Here is a 14,525-nt window from a genome sequence, read left to right as displayed (position 1 = left end):
GGCGGTTCCTGGGGAGAGGGAGCTCGGAGTCCCCGAGGCGGCCCCGGCTCCGCACTAGGACGCGGGGTCCGCAGCATCGCGAGCGGCCGGCGCGGCTTCCCGGAGCCCCGGAGCCCGAGGCGGGAGGTTTCGGCTGAGCCCTCCCCGCCGCCTGCCCCGCCCGGCGCCCGCCTCCGCCCCCGCCAGCGGCCTGGAGCGCGCCTCCCTAGCCTCCCTCGCCTCCCAGGGTCTGGCGAGCAGACGCCAGCCGAGCTGCCGGAGCCGCGCAGAGCGCCAGCGGTCGCCGCGGGAGCTGCTCCGGCCGCACCATGCGGGAGCTGGCCATCGAGATCGGGGTGCGAGTCTTGCTTTTCGGAGTCTTCGTGTAAGTAGTGGCGCGCCGCGGGCAGGGCGCACTGACGCGGGGGCCCCCCGACCAAGCCTCTCTGTGCCCTAACTTAGTTTGCGCCGCCGCTTCCCACCGGGGCCTGGGTTCGAGGTCCCTTCCCCGCCAGGTGCCCGCAACGTGTCCTACGAGACCAAGAGAGACCCTTCCTCTCTCCTTCCTGGGATCCTAGGCGCGGAGCTACCCCCGCGCGCTGGGGCTGAGACCTGCTCCGGGTGTCACCCGGCCCGCGCGTGTCGCCAGCCCCGCACCACCTGCCCAGGGGATCCAGGGCTGCACCTCTGAACAGGGACGCGCACCCTGGCCCTTGTCCTAGGGAAGTTTCTCCTTCTCTGTGATCTTTAAGGCCCACGTTGGAAGTCTTTGCCCCTGGCCCCATCTCCGGTTCCTCCCCGCTGTGCTGAGGGCCAGACTCCTTCCATGTCCCTGGCTTTAGCGCCCGAGGTCCTGCGGAGCGTTTTCCCAGAGGGCGTTTGCAGCGCTTCTCCTACTGAGAAACTGTTGCTGCGGAGGCTTGAGAAGTCAAGGGGCTGCAGCTGGGGGTGGGATACACACACCTGGAGCTCTGTGCCCAGTCGATGTCCGCTTTGGGGGCGGAGGCCCTCCAGGGCAGCCGTGAAATGCCCAGGGTGGCTTTGAGCGACTGGCACTGGGAACAGCGATCCCGAAAAGAGGAAGGGGTGGTGGCGCAGGTTCTTTCAGAGATGTCTGAGCCTTCTCCGTGAGCCCAGGCACCCACCGCTCAATGACCTCCTGGGCCCAACCTGCAGGGAGCTGTCGCATCTCTCTCAGTTCTGAGCCCAGAACACCAGCTCAGAGCCACCCCACAGCCTCCCGTGAGCTGCTGTCACCTAGGCACCCACACCTGCACTGGTCCCTCCATCAGTGAGCCAAATTCTCTCCCCCTCTCTGCCCATGGATGTTTTCTGCCACATTCTAAATATTAAAGTTACATGAACTTTTTGGATTTGCCATGCATTTATTTGTTTGTGTTTGTTTTTGTTTCTGGAAAAGCCCTCCCGAGCCAAACAGGAGGCCCTGTCTGAATTTCTGCCTCAATCTGGAATCGTCCATGGCAGGTGTGCTGTTTCAAAGATGACTTCTGTTCTGGGCAGCCCAGGGTATACACATGGAAAGAAATGCCCTTTCTTGCATGTTTTTCTTTACCAGGGATTAAATTCATCCAGAGTATTTATTCACACCATCAGAAAAGGCCACGAGCTCCCCCAGATGCAAGCAAGCCCCCCTCTCCCGCCTTCTGCCCGAACACTGGTGTTATTCACTGAGAAGAAGGAACGAGAACTTCAGTTGGGTTTTGATGCATTTGGAAAAACAAAACACTTTTCCCTTACTCTATTTTCTACCTTTGGAATGTACGTTAAAACTAGTGATTGCTGTGTGATCAGATGGGGACAGTTTCTAATTAGCAGATAGGCTGAAATCTCATTAAATTATTATGTGATAGAAATGATAAAATAGTTTTTGGTGCACAATTTAACAGCAATTTAACAGTTGTTGGGTGAATGTAGGAAGAATGCTGAGATAAAGTGAGATAGACTCTCACAATCTCATTATCTGGTTTGACTGCTGCTGGGGGTGCTTAGATAAAAAAGGACCCAACAATATGTAAAAATATTTATAGTTTTCAGGTATTCCTTCCAATATCCCCCCAAATATTTATGAGATGTTTACAAATATACAATGGTCTATGCAGTAAATTTGAAAACTTGGTAATTATTGCTTATGCGCGTCTTGCTTTTTCTAAGGGTGTTATGTAAAAACCGGACAGGCAGTTCATGTTCTGTTCTCTGAAGTTCCCTCTTGTGTTACTTAATAGGGGATCTGCTGTCATACATGGACATTGATGGCATTTTTGGATGATTCCCAGGTTTCTTATCAAATTGCTAACAGTGTGTCCAACTTGTGGTTCTTTTACCTGCAAAAACCAGCTTTGGTATTGATGTGAGCCTCCCTAGGGGGGCAGATCTTGGATGTTCAGATGCTGTTAATATCAGGCATGCACCGACTTCTGGGAGGACGGCTGGGAGCATGCAGAAACAGATGACCCTTTGTTTTCTCAGATAAGCGTCTGGCACCTTGACAGAGACTAACTTTTGGGGGAAATTTAATTCTTCCTTTTGCCAGCACTGGAATGATGGCAATATTCAGTGGGTTGTACCCACCTCTGCTCACGAAGATGGTGGTCTCAGCAGCACAGGGGTTTAGAAAGTCCCCATGGGCAGGCTGAATCTGATTTCTATGTTGCAGCCAGTGTCCAGTTCAGCCAGTATAACGCATCATTTAGTTTTGCTTGATATTTCTACCCTATTGCTCAGGATGAAAGAATTTTTTGGGGGGAGAGGGGGTATCTTGCTTCTTTGCAAACTTATGCCCCTGGAGAAGCATTACCTGTAGATGTGCCTGTTCTCTGACTACATTTGCTCTGCATGAGAGCAGGGATCTCGCTACCCGTAGCCCATATGCTCCTCAAAGATTCGAAGTTAGAGCTAATAAAATGCATTTTGGGCCCACGGGTAGTAGGGATGCAAACTTTTCCTTACTGACTCTTAAAGATCCCATTTTCTGTTTCTAGATTAGGCACAGTGCTGAGGTTTTGCGTATTCAGAATTCTGAGAGGATGCTCTCCAGGCCGCCCCGCCCCCGCAACCACCCCATAGATGCTCAGTCCTGCCTAAGGACTTCAAATCGCTGGGAAGAAAATTAGTAGAGTAATGCAAATCAAGGCTGGCATATAATGTTTAACATAACAGAAGATAAATTGGTTATAGGAACCCAGTGTTTAGGAAAAATAAAAGTGAAATGTGAAGTTTTGAGGCTGCATTTAGTACCATGAAGTGTGTGGGCCTTGAGGTCCTATTGCTCCTACTCATGGATTGTGGGCAGAGCAGGAAGGAGAAGCACTTTTGGGCTTTTTCTGTCCTGCTGCTACCCAAGACTCCAGGAGAGATTCTTTTGAGTATTTCTGCAAATGCCAAGGCTAGCAGCAGACCTTACTCAGCAAGCACATAGTGTAGAAATGAGATGGCTGGTTAACACCCAGCAGACCAATAGTGCACTACTAGGAGCATGCTACTCACTTTGACCACTATCACCAGTACAATAGCAATCATTTACTGAGATCTCACTGTGTGTCAGGCACCAGTGAAAACTATCTCATATGCCATTTAGCCTGATGAAGGGGGTATATTGATATTTCTTGGTCATAGATGAAGAAACTGAAGCACAGTAAAATTAAGGAACTTCCCAAGTAACAGGGCTAACAAGGGCAGCTCTGAGACCTAAATCTAGATGCTCATCTGCAAGGTCTGGACTCTCAATCACTTTGCTTCATAAAAAACAGCAGCCAGTTTTGGTCAGTCCAGGGCTTACTGCATGCAAAAGGCAATCCATGTGATTTCTCTTTTAAGCCTCATCTCACTGGATTCTGTTCATTATTCCCACTTTACAAATAAAGAAACCAAAGTTTAGAGAGGTTCAGTAAGTTGCCTGAAGTCACTCAGCTAGCAGGAGGTATAACCCTGATTCAAACAGGCGGTTGACCCCATGTCCCTGAGTGGTCATCCTCTGAGACAGAAGACATCCAGCCCCAGGCTTCCAGACTGCTATGAAACTGGCCACATCCTGTGAGAAATTCCTTCCATGACTCCTTATCTCCAGAGGAGCAAGTGCACATTGCCTGGAGTGATGTGTGGGAAGCTGTCACTCGAGTTCTAAAATCACATGCTAGGATGACACCTCAAAGGTGGAGGGATGGCAGTGGTGGTTCACACTTCCTAAAAGATGGGATTTGATCATGGCATGGATTTTAAGGGTATGATGTAGTGAGTAAATTGCCAGTGAGAACATCAATTGGAGTAGTAAGAAACTAGGGATACACTGCTTTCTTCTGCCGTGTTTGGCCGTCATCTCCCAGGACATCAATTAGTTCAAGCACTCTGTATTTACAACATTGCAGAAAGGTCCCTAGAAAGATGATGACAATCTCGGCCGGGTGCGGTGGCTCAAGCCTGTAATCCCAGCACTTTGGGAGGCCGAGACGGGCAGATCGCGAGGTCAGGAGATCGAGACCATCCTGGTTCACACGGTGAAACCCCGTCTCTACTAAAAAATACAAAAAACTAGCCGGGCAAGGTGGCGGGTGCCTGTAGTCCCAGCTACTTGGGAGGCTGAGGCAGGAGAATGGCGTAAGCCCGGGAGGCGGAGCTTGCAGTGAGCTGAGATCCGGCCNAAAAAAAAAAAAAAAAAAAAAAAAGGAAGATGATGACAATCTCATGTGCTGGACTGGGGGAAAGGCGGTCTGTCTGTTTCACTTGTAGGCTTGAGTTCCTTGGGGTCTTATCTTCCTCTTTCCTTCCTTCCATCTGCCCTTCTCCCCATCCCTCTCTGTCATTTCTGGTGGCTATCTGTCTGCAGGGTCCCCCCAGGAGCTGCTCAGGATGCCAGGGTGCACAGGTTATGGTGTTTACCTCCCCTTAGATAATCCAGCATTCTTCTTTGAGCTCTTAGGGTGCAAGAGGCCTTTGCCAGGCACTGGGGATGAGAGGAGAGAGAAGGCCAGGTGGCCTCCAGTAGCTCACAGTCCAGCAGGGAGAGCACACAGAGGGCCACTATTTGTTATTTTCTCCAATGCAATGACTGGTTTTGAAAGTTTTCCCTCCAAACATTTCTCTTTCATTGTTCATCCACTTGACGGATATTTGGCACCTTCTAGGTGCAAGCATTTGTGATAGTCATTTCCTTTCCCTTTCATTGGTACGCTTTGATTGGTGTAATTCCAGCAAGACACAGGGAAACTTGGTGCTTTACCTGGTCCAGGTGACTTGCTTGAGGGCACTGGATGTCAGGTAGATTTTTGAAATATTGACGCAAACTAACAGATTCATCTGTATTGCCCCTAAGAGCCCAGTGTAAGACTCCATGCTGGGGACAGTTGGAGCAAGGTGCTTGGTTTTACTAAGAAGGAGGATGCATGTGCCAGGGAAGGCTGCCCAGGGCTGAGCACTGAATGCCAGGTGTAGAGATCCTAGGCCTAAGGGCATTCCTGCAGGCTAAAGGCCTGGAGGTGTGGAGGCATATTTTGGGTGGGGATGAGGTCACCAAGTCTGGCCTCAGTGTGGGTTTTGGGGTAGGTGGGTGTGGGAGTGGCAGGAAGCGAACCTGGATGGAGAATGCAAGTGGCCTCAGGGCCCTGCAGGGCAGTGATCATTCCCACAGAGGCAAAACTGGGGGAGCCTGGAGGTTTGAAACAAAACCGTACCATGCTCAGATGTTTGCCCAGGGGTGGAAAGGAACCATTTGGCTGGACGCGCAGGCTTTGCCGACTGTGATGGGCTTCGTGGCCACAGCCCTCCTTCATGGCTCCCCAGGACAAGTACTCTCTGCTCTGCATTGTGGTTAGCCGTCTGCATCTTTAACTTCTTTGCTTTCTCCTTCTCCTAGCTTGGCCTTGGCACGAGCATGGTCAGTGCCTCCTGACTCAGTTTCCCAGGATAATTTTTACAGCCCTGAGCATTCTGCATCAGTCCAAAGCAAAGCTACTTAAGGGGTGGATGGTCTGCTGAGCACCTGCGTCAGGATTACGCGGGGCCCAGGTCAGGCTAACTGAATTAAAATAGAGATCGAGGCCCTCAGAATCTGCATTTTGAGCAGGGGCTCCTTCCATCCCACTGCCTTTGGGAAATACTTATGTGCAGTCTAGTGAATGGATGGCAGCACCGCAGGGTAGAGGCAGCAGGCGGTGGCCCTGGAGGATCCTATCACTAGAGTGGCCTTTGTAAGAGGGAGAGGGACTTTTTGTGTTCACTGAAGTTTTGGGGTTGATTGGCTACTGTACCAGCAGTCCTTTCTCTCTAACGAATACGGTCAGAATCATTCTACTTGCTCTCTAGAAACAAGTTTCTTTTTTTTTTTTTTTTTTGAGATGGAGTCTCGCTGTCGCCCAGGCTGGAGTGCAGTGGCAAGATCTCGGCTCACTGCAAGCTCCACCTCCCGGGTTCACGCCATTCTCCTGCCTCAGCCTCCTGTAGCTGGGACTACAGGCACCCGCCACCACACCTGGCTAATTTTTTGTATTTTTAGTAGAGACGGGGTTTCACAGTGTTAGCCAGGATGGTCTCGATCTCCTGACCTCGTAATCCACCTGCCTCAGCCTCCCGAAGTGCTGGGACTACAGGCGTGAGCCACTGCACCCAGTCTAGAAACAAGTTTCAAAAGAGTTGTTTGAGGTAAAGAGCTATAACAAAAGACCGCGGGCTTTGGAGCCAGGCAGGTCTGTGTTTGGCTTTTAGCTCTGCCACTAACTAACAAGTTGCCTTCAATCTCTGAACCTCAGTTTCTTTATGTAGGAAATGGAGCTAATACTTACTTCACTGGATTTTATCAGATAAGGTACTTTAAGTGCCTGTGGTACATATAACAAAAATTAGTAACTTCTCGCCACCCTTGTTAATCCCTATTACATACATGTAGTGTCTAAGAATGGCAGCACAGCACAGTGGTTACGACAGTGGCCTTTGGCATCAGGTTACCAGGGCTTAAATCCTATTTTGTTTTGTTTTGTTTTATTTTTAGTACAGAGTCTCTCTCTCTTGCCCAGGGTGGAGTGCAGTGGCGCAACCATAGCTATTCCCCTTAACTCCAGCCATCTCCTTGGGCCCTGCTCTTACAGGCCCAGAGGATTCTGTTTTTGTATATATAGAGCCTTGGTCTATCACCCAGCCTGGAGTACAGTGGCGTGATCACCACTTACTGCAGCCTCAACCTCCCGGGCTCAAGCAGTCCTCCCACCTCAGCCTCTCGAGTAGCTGGGACTACAGGTGTGTCATTGCAGCCAGCTGTTTTATTTTTTGAAGAGACGGGGTCTGTGTGGCCTAGGCTGGTCTTGAACTCCTGGGCTCACGAGATCCTCTCACTTCGGCCTCCCAGAGTGCTGGGATTACAGGTGTGAACCGTTGTGCCTAACCAAATCCTGGTTTGCAACTTATGTGCTGTGTGAGCTTTGGGAGAAAGTATTTATCCCCTTCTGTCATTGTTTCTCCTTCTGTTCAATGGGAATGTCCATCGTATTCATGAATGTAAGAATATGTTAAAAACATATTTTATTGAAGTATCAGTTTGAACCATATTAAACATATTTTATTGAAGTATCGGGAGTATTAAATGGGACAGTATCCAGCTCATTGTAGGTGCTCAGCAAATGGTGATGTTATTATTATTATCCTTTTGTTGAAATAAATCCATAATATACGCTAAAGAGAAACACCGTAGGTGTCTAATGATGTTCTTTTTACAAATGATTTGCCACAGGATTTCTAGACAAGAATCAACTCCTGGAAGTGTATTCCTAATGATTCCTTTTAGGCCTCAAAAGTGAGGGATGTACCTTGCCATGAGTTTGTCCAGTGAGTCAGAACCCCAGAGCTTGCTGTCTGATGGCGTGGGCTGGCCTCAGCCTTGCAGTTTCTCAGTGGTGGCTTAAATTGCTGGCCCTTTACAACAGGGATTCTAGGACGTCGAATTACAGTGCTATCAGCATAGCTGCATTAGATAACATACTGGAAAATGCTATGTTGTGTTCTTAGATGACGTAACATAAGGCAAATGCTATGTCCCCATAACTTTGGGGACATATTGCTATGTCCCTCTAACTTTGCACACAGGGCTCAGTTAGAAGCCACATCCAGGGGGTGCTTTTCTTCAGGTTCTCCCTCAGCCCATCTGTGCATGCTGTGCAATGGCACCTGAGTGTTTCTGCTCCCCTCCCTGAGAAGGTGTCTGCCTTGTCGTCTGATAAAGGGGGCATCCTTCTGTTTGAAATATTACTTGCCACTGTAAAATGAGTTGGCTGTACCCAGAATTCTGAGAATTGATGATGTTTTCCCACAGGGAGATAAATGCTGCCGGTACTGCAAAAGAAATGCATGGTTGCATAACATGTGGATAAAGTTATCTCAATTAGTTGTAAAGATTATGCCTTTTGTGACACACGCAAGGCTCATAAAAGCTCACTACCTCTACTTTTCGATGATAGCATTTGTAAATAGAAACATTATCTTGGTAATAGTGCTTCTTTAAAAATATTATCTTGCTGTTCTATGTGGATGAAATAGAAACACTGTTTTTACAGCGAGGAAGCTCCTTCTGTGTCAGAAGACTGTTGCCTGCCAGTGGGCCCTCATCATTCAACCAGAAGCCGCACAGGTGTTAAGAGCAAGGTTTGGGATTCCTGGGATGAGTGAAAGAAGGCTGAGAGGAACTGGGGCTGCAGAACCCAGGGCAGCTTCATCATAGTCTTTCAATATGAAACTGTGAAACATTATCCCACAGAAAGGAGGAATTAGTTATTCTGTCTCCACTAAAGACAAAGCAAGACAAATCAGCAGAAAAACAGGGCCAGAAGTGGCAGGAGCATTTAGGCTGGTTTCTAGAAAGGTAGCAGTCTGCCAATCAATGCTAGATGTTTCTTTCTTCTTTACCAGAGGGTTTTTAAAAACATGTTTTATTGAAGTATTAGTTTGAACCATATGAAATTGCTGATGTTTGAGTATTTTGACCTAGAAAACTGGGAATTTCATTCAGTTCAACCTAAAATAACATACACAAAGAAATGTGCGCTATTCATAATTGTACAGCTGCCCAGAAAACTCCCCAATCTACCAAGCCCCCTTCCACCACCCTGACTTCTAACATCATTTGAACTCTATAGAAATGGAGCCATAAAGTGTGTGTTCTTTTGTGTGACTTTTCTTGTTGAACAGGTTTTTGAGATTTATCTCTGTTGTTGTGGGTGGCGGCAGTTTGTTCATTCTCGTGTGCTCCAATTTATTTCTTCATTTTACCCATGAATATATAGGATATTTATCATTTTTGGCTATTAAATGTAGTGCTGCTATTGGTTTTTGGTGAACATTTTGTAATTTCTTGTAGGGGTATACATAGGGGTGGAACGGCTGGGTTTTCATCAGAAGTTCTTAAGGAAGGATTTGGCCTCTCTGTCCAGCTATACCTCTAAAAGCAATATTTAGCCTCTATGATGCTGTAATCTCCATCTGCTGAGTAGCTACCTTGTAGAAAGCATGCAGTGGGCCTGGGAAGTGACAGGGCCTGGCAAATGGGTCCCATTCTGCAGGCAGATGGGCAGCATGGCCCACTTCTGATGAGAAACCCAGCAGTTCCACCCCTATGTATATCCCTACAAGAAATTACAAAATGTTCACCAAAAACCAATAGCAGCATTGCGCTTAATAGCCAAAAATGATAAATATCCTATATATCCATGGGTAAAATGAAGAAATAAATTGGAGCACATGAGAAGGAACAAACTGCCGCCACCCACGACAACAAAGATAAATCTCAAAAACATGTTCAACAAAAAATGTCACACAAAAGAGCACACGCTTTATGGCTCCATTTCTATAGAGTTCAAATGATGTTAGAAGTCAGGGTGGTGGAAGGGGGCCTGGCAGACTGGGGAGTTTTCTGGGCAGCTGTATAATTATGAATAGTGCACATTTCTTTGTTTATGTTATTTTTAGGTTGAACTGAATGAAATTCCCAGTTTTATAGGTCAAAACACTCAAATCATGGTGAAGCAGTGTCACCCTGACTCTGCTAATGATAAAGATGTGTCCGAGCCTCCTCATCTGTAAAATGGGGACACTGTCTCACCTCCTAGGGAGGTTGTAAAGATGAGGTGATGTGAGATGTGCCAGGTGCCTTGCACAAAGATGGCACATAGTAGGTGCTAAGGCCAGTCTCTTTTCCTTCCTCTACCTCCTTCCTTCCTAGAACTGAGGTGAAGATACAGGTCAATTAAAAGATGCCTGACATCACAGTGTAATAATAATGATAATAAAATAGCGTAACTCTCAAAACTGCAGGAGAGAACTGAGCCTTCAACTAGGATTTAGAAATTTCCTAGAAGACATCTGAATCATAATCCAAGAAAAAGAAATTGCCAATATGTAAGTGTGTGTGGATTTTTTTTTTTTTTTTTGAGACGGAGTCTTGCTCTCTCGCCTAGGCTGGAGTGCAATGGCACGATCTCGGATCTCCGATCTCAGCTCACTCACTGCAAGCTCTGCCTCCCGGGTTCATGCCATTCTCCTGCCTCAGCCTCCTGAGTAGCTAAGACTACAGGTGCCCGCCACCACGCCCAGCTTTTTAATTTATTTTTATTTTATTTTTTAGTGTAGACGGAGTTTCACCGTGTTAGCCAGGATGGTCTTGATCTCCCAACCTTGTAATCTGCCCGCCTTGGCCTCCCAAAGTGTTGGGATTGCAGGCGTAAGCCACTGTGCCTGGCCTGTGTAGGTATCTTATTATTGACATCTATTGCTACCTTGGTTATAGGAAAGCAGGGAGGTGGAGGACACACCTGCTAGCTACTAAGAAAGAACACTGTAATGCCTACTATGTGCCACCTCTGTATTCGGCACTTGTCACAATCGTATGCTGTAATTATGACACTTCTCAGGTCCTGATTTACAGAGTTAAGAGTTAATGCTCCCTCATTCAGAGAGCTCTTACCAATTGACAAGAAAAGAGAAGAGCTCATCAACAGAAAAATGGGCAACAGATATGAGCAGAAAACTAACAAAAGTTCAAAAACTGCCACACTTTAAATCTGTGATTTTTTTAATGTTAACTTTTATTTTAAGTTCAGGGGTACATATGCAGGTTTGTTACAGAGGTAAACTCATATTATGGGGGTTTGTTGTGCAGATTATTTTGTCACCCAGGTATCAAGACTAGTACCTATTAGTTACTTTTCCTGATCCTCTTCCTCCTCCCACCCACCACCCTCCAGTAGGCCTCAGTGTCTCTTGTTCCCCTATATGTGTTCATGTGTTCTTATCTTTCCACTTATAAGTGAGAACATGTGGTACTTGGTTTTCTGTTCCTGCATTAGCTTGCTAAGGATAATGACCTCCAGCGCCATCCATGTTCCTGCAAAGGACATGATCTCATTCTTTTTTGTGGCTGCATAGTAGCTTATGGTGTATATGTACCACATTTTCTTTATCTGATCTATCATTGATGGGTATTTAGGTCGATTCCATGTCTTTGCTATTGTGGATAGTGCTGCAATGAACATAGTGTGTACGTGTCTTTATTATAGAATGTGAATCTGTGATTTCTATAGCAATGCAAGATATGCATCTGAAAACAGCAAAATAACATTAGTAGAAGCTTTTTATGTGCTACAGTGGAAGAATGTGCAGCTATTAAAATTAGTTATATAATAGGTAGTTATTTGTTAACTTGAGAAGGCATCTATGAACCATTGTTACATAATAAAGGCAGCTTACAAAAGTGTGCATGATGCTAGTTCAATGTGGTAATGTAATAAAATCAATTGTGCCTATATCTCTATAAAGATACACAATACAGTTTTAACAGTGGTTATTTTGTGCTGGTAGGACTATGTACTATTTGCTTTTTAAGTGTTGTTTATGTCTAAATTATTTTATAATAAGCGTTTATTATTTCATACACAATCAAAAATCAATATAGATGTTTTCTGTTATGGAAAGAGGCCAGTGAAGTATTCCAGGATAGGGCACTGAATGATTTTTTTGTGATTGCTTTAGAAATATTTAAAGTGACAATCTGTCAAAAAATCAACTTTCTACATTTTATATCAACTAAAATATTTAAGAAAAATCAGAAAGTAAAGATTACTATCCAGAATGTATAGGTTTGTGTTTTCAAATGTGATCAGATGCTCAGGTGGAATAGTAAATGGGTACAACTGTTTTGAAGAGCAATATTACAGTGCATAAACAGCCATAAAATTATTCCTGACCTTTGACTTAGAATTCTTGGTAAAAAATACATGGAGGCACTAATGGAAAAGATACCAAAATCCTCATATATAAAGATTTTTTTTTGCTGTGTTCCATACAAAACAAAGTAAATGTATTTGTCAAATAAAAATTAAATTAAAACTCAAATGGTCAACATTTGAAGATGATTTGGTAGATTGTGAACACACAGAATATTATCTAGTTATTGGAAGAATCATTTGAAAATCATGAAGAAATGTGGTGAAATTTTATGATGTAATAGTTAAGGAAAAACACTATACAAAATATATGCCTTGGAATTGCAACTATTTGAAGTATGTCTGATTTGCGCAAATACTAGGAAGAATTACACCAAAATGAATGTGATGGAAATGAATGTATTTCTCCTCACTTAAATTTCTTTCAGGATTATAAAATACTTGTGAAAATTAAAGCAATACAATAGTGTAAGTCTCCTGGAACCACTTCAACTTTCTCTGCCTATTCCATTCTCTTCACTTTTTATACACATTTGTATATAATTAACAAAACTACTGGAAACACATTTTATTTATGGCTTAATTTTTAAACTCATCTCTTTAAGATATTATATATATAAACACATACTTGATTTTTTTTTACTGGCTGTGTGGTGTTACATTGTATTAACCTATTCATGGAATCTTAGGGTATTTTCATTTTTTGCTTTGAAAAACAGTGTTGCAATTGTTGCATACATTGTAGTGCACCTGTTCAAGTATTGCTGCATGATAAACTCTTACAAATGAATTTTCTGGGTCAAGACCACATCCATTTTTTTTTTTTTTTTTTTTTTTTTTTAAGAGATGACGTCTCGCTCTGTCACCCAGGCTGGAGTGCAGTGGCGCGATCTTGGCTCACTGCAAGCTCCGCCTCCCAGGTTCACGCCATTGTCCTGCCTCAGCCTCCTGAGTAGCTGGGACTACAGGGGCTCGCAACCAGGCCCAGCTAATTTTTTTTGTATTTTTACTAGAGACAGGGTTTCACCGTGTTAGCCAGGATGGTCTCGATCTCCTGACCTCGTGATCCGCCCGCCTTGGCCTCTCAAAGTGCTGGGATTACAGGCGTGAGCCACCGTGCCCGGCCCGCATACATTTTAAATTCAGGTGAATACTGCCAAATTGTCCACCCAAAGAGCTTCACATACTTACATTTCACTGCCATGTGTGAAGGTGTCTGTTTTTATGCATCCTTGCCAGTGTTGGATGTTTTGTATTTCTGCCACGGCTTGGAATGTAACATTTACTTCACTTTGCATTTCTCTATGTTTAGTGTTGAGCATCTTTTCACAAACGTATTGGCAATTTGTATTTCTTCAGTGAAATGTCTGTATTTTCCTTTATCCATGTTTCTGTTGGATCTCTGAATTAATCTTACTGATGTGTAGGTGTGCTTTATGCCTTCTAAATACTGATCTTCTCTTTCGTATATCGCAAATATTTTTCCATGTCTATGGTTGATTTTTAAGTTTCTTTATAATTTCTATTATTGTTTTAATTTTATGTAGTTAAATCTGTGAGTCTTTCTTTGTTTCAGTTTTAGTCCTATTTAGAAAGTCCTTTCCCATCTAAAACAGAAATGTTCTTCTGTATTATCTAGTATTTTATACTTTTGTTCTTTAATTTTAATTTGTTAATGTTTTGGTTCTTTATTTGTTACTTGTCCCACTCAAATGGTTTGTCGGTTATGGAATAGTCCATTATTTTCTTGCATCTTATGGGATTGCAACTAAATTCTATTCTGAATATCTATTTGCCTGGTATTGTCTCAATTAACATTTTAATTATTGTAATTTTATAGTATTTTTAGATATCTGTAGGGAAAATTTGCCTCCACTACACTCAGCCCACTCCACCCGCTGGGAAGGAGTGGAGTACGGTGGTTAAGGTTTCAGGCTCTAGTGCCAGGATACCTAAATACAAATCTGCTACTTACTGGCTATCATTGGGTAGGTTGCTTTATGTCTCTGTGCTTTAGTTTCCTGGCGTTTAAGGCAGATAATGATAGTGCTAAAATAGTTTTATTGTATTGAGACCAGAGACTGTGGCTTGTATGATTTCTATGTTTTATAACTGATTATAATTTTCTATGTGGCCTCATACATAGTCATTTTTTTGGCTGTAAATTTATATAGATTGAACATAATGAATAGTTTGGTGAGTGTAAAGTTCTAAATATATTAAAAGAAGGTAGCCACACTATTAAAATTTTCTGTAGTCTTATTCTTTTAATTTGAAGATATGCTATCTCTGTCAAACAAGAATAATTAATGCCTTCACATTGTTTTTTGGAAA

General features: G+C 44.3%; 1 protein-coding gene across 1 annotated transcript in view; it reads left to right on the top strand.

Moving 5' to 3' along the window:
• Positions 1–14: 14 nt before the first annotated feature.
• The window catches only part of PLPP4 (phospholipid phosphatase 4), a 139,228-nt gene continuing 124,717 nt past the window's right edge, over positions 15–14,525 (top strand). The window contains exon 1 of the mRNA XM_017872236.1: positions 15–364. The gene's annotated coding sequence lies outside the window, so the exon portion shown is untranslated. The remainder of the gene's footprint in view (positions 365–14,525) is intronic.

The sequence above is a fragment of the Rhinopithecus bieti genome, unplaced genomic scaffold, assembly GCF_001698545.2.
Source record: "Rhinopithecus bieti isolate Rb0 unplaced genomic scaffold, ASM169854v2 scaffold_6710, whole genome shotgun sequence".
In the NCBI taxonomy this organism is placed as follows: Eukaryota; Metazoa; Chordata; class Mammalia; order Primates; family Cercopithecidae; genus Rhinopithecus; species Rhinopithecus bieti.
Note: the sequence above shows the minus strand (reverse complement) of the source record. Positions and strands in the feature narration are given on the sequence as shown.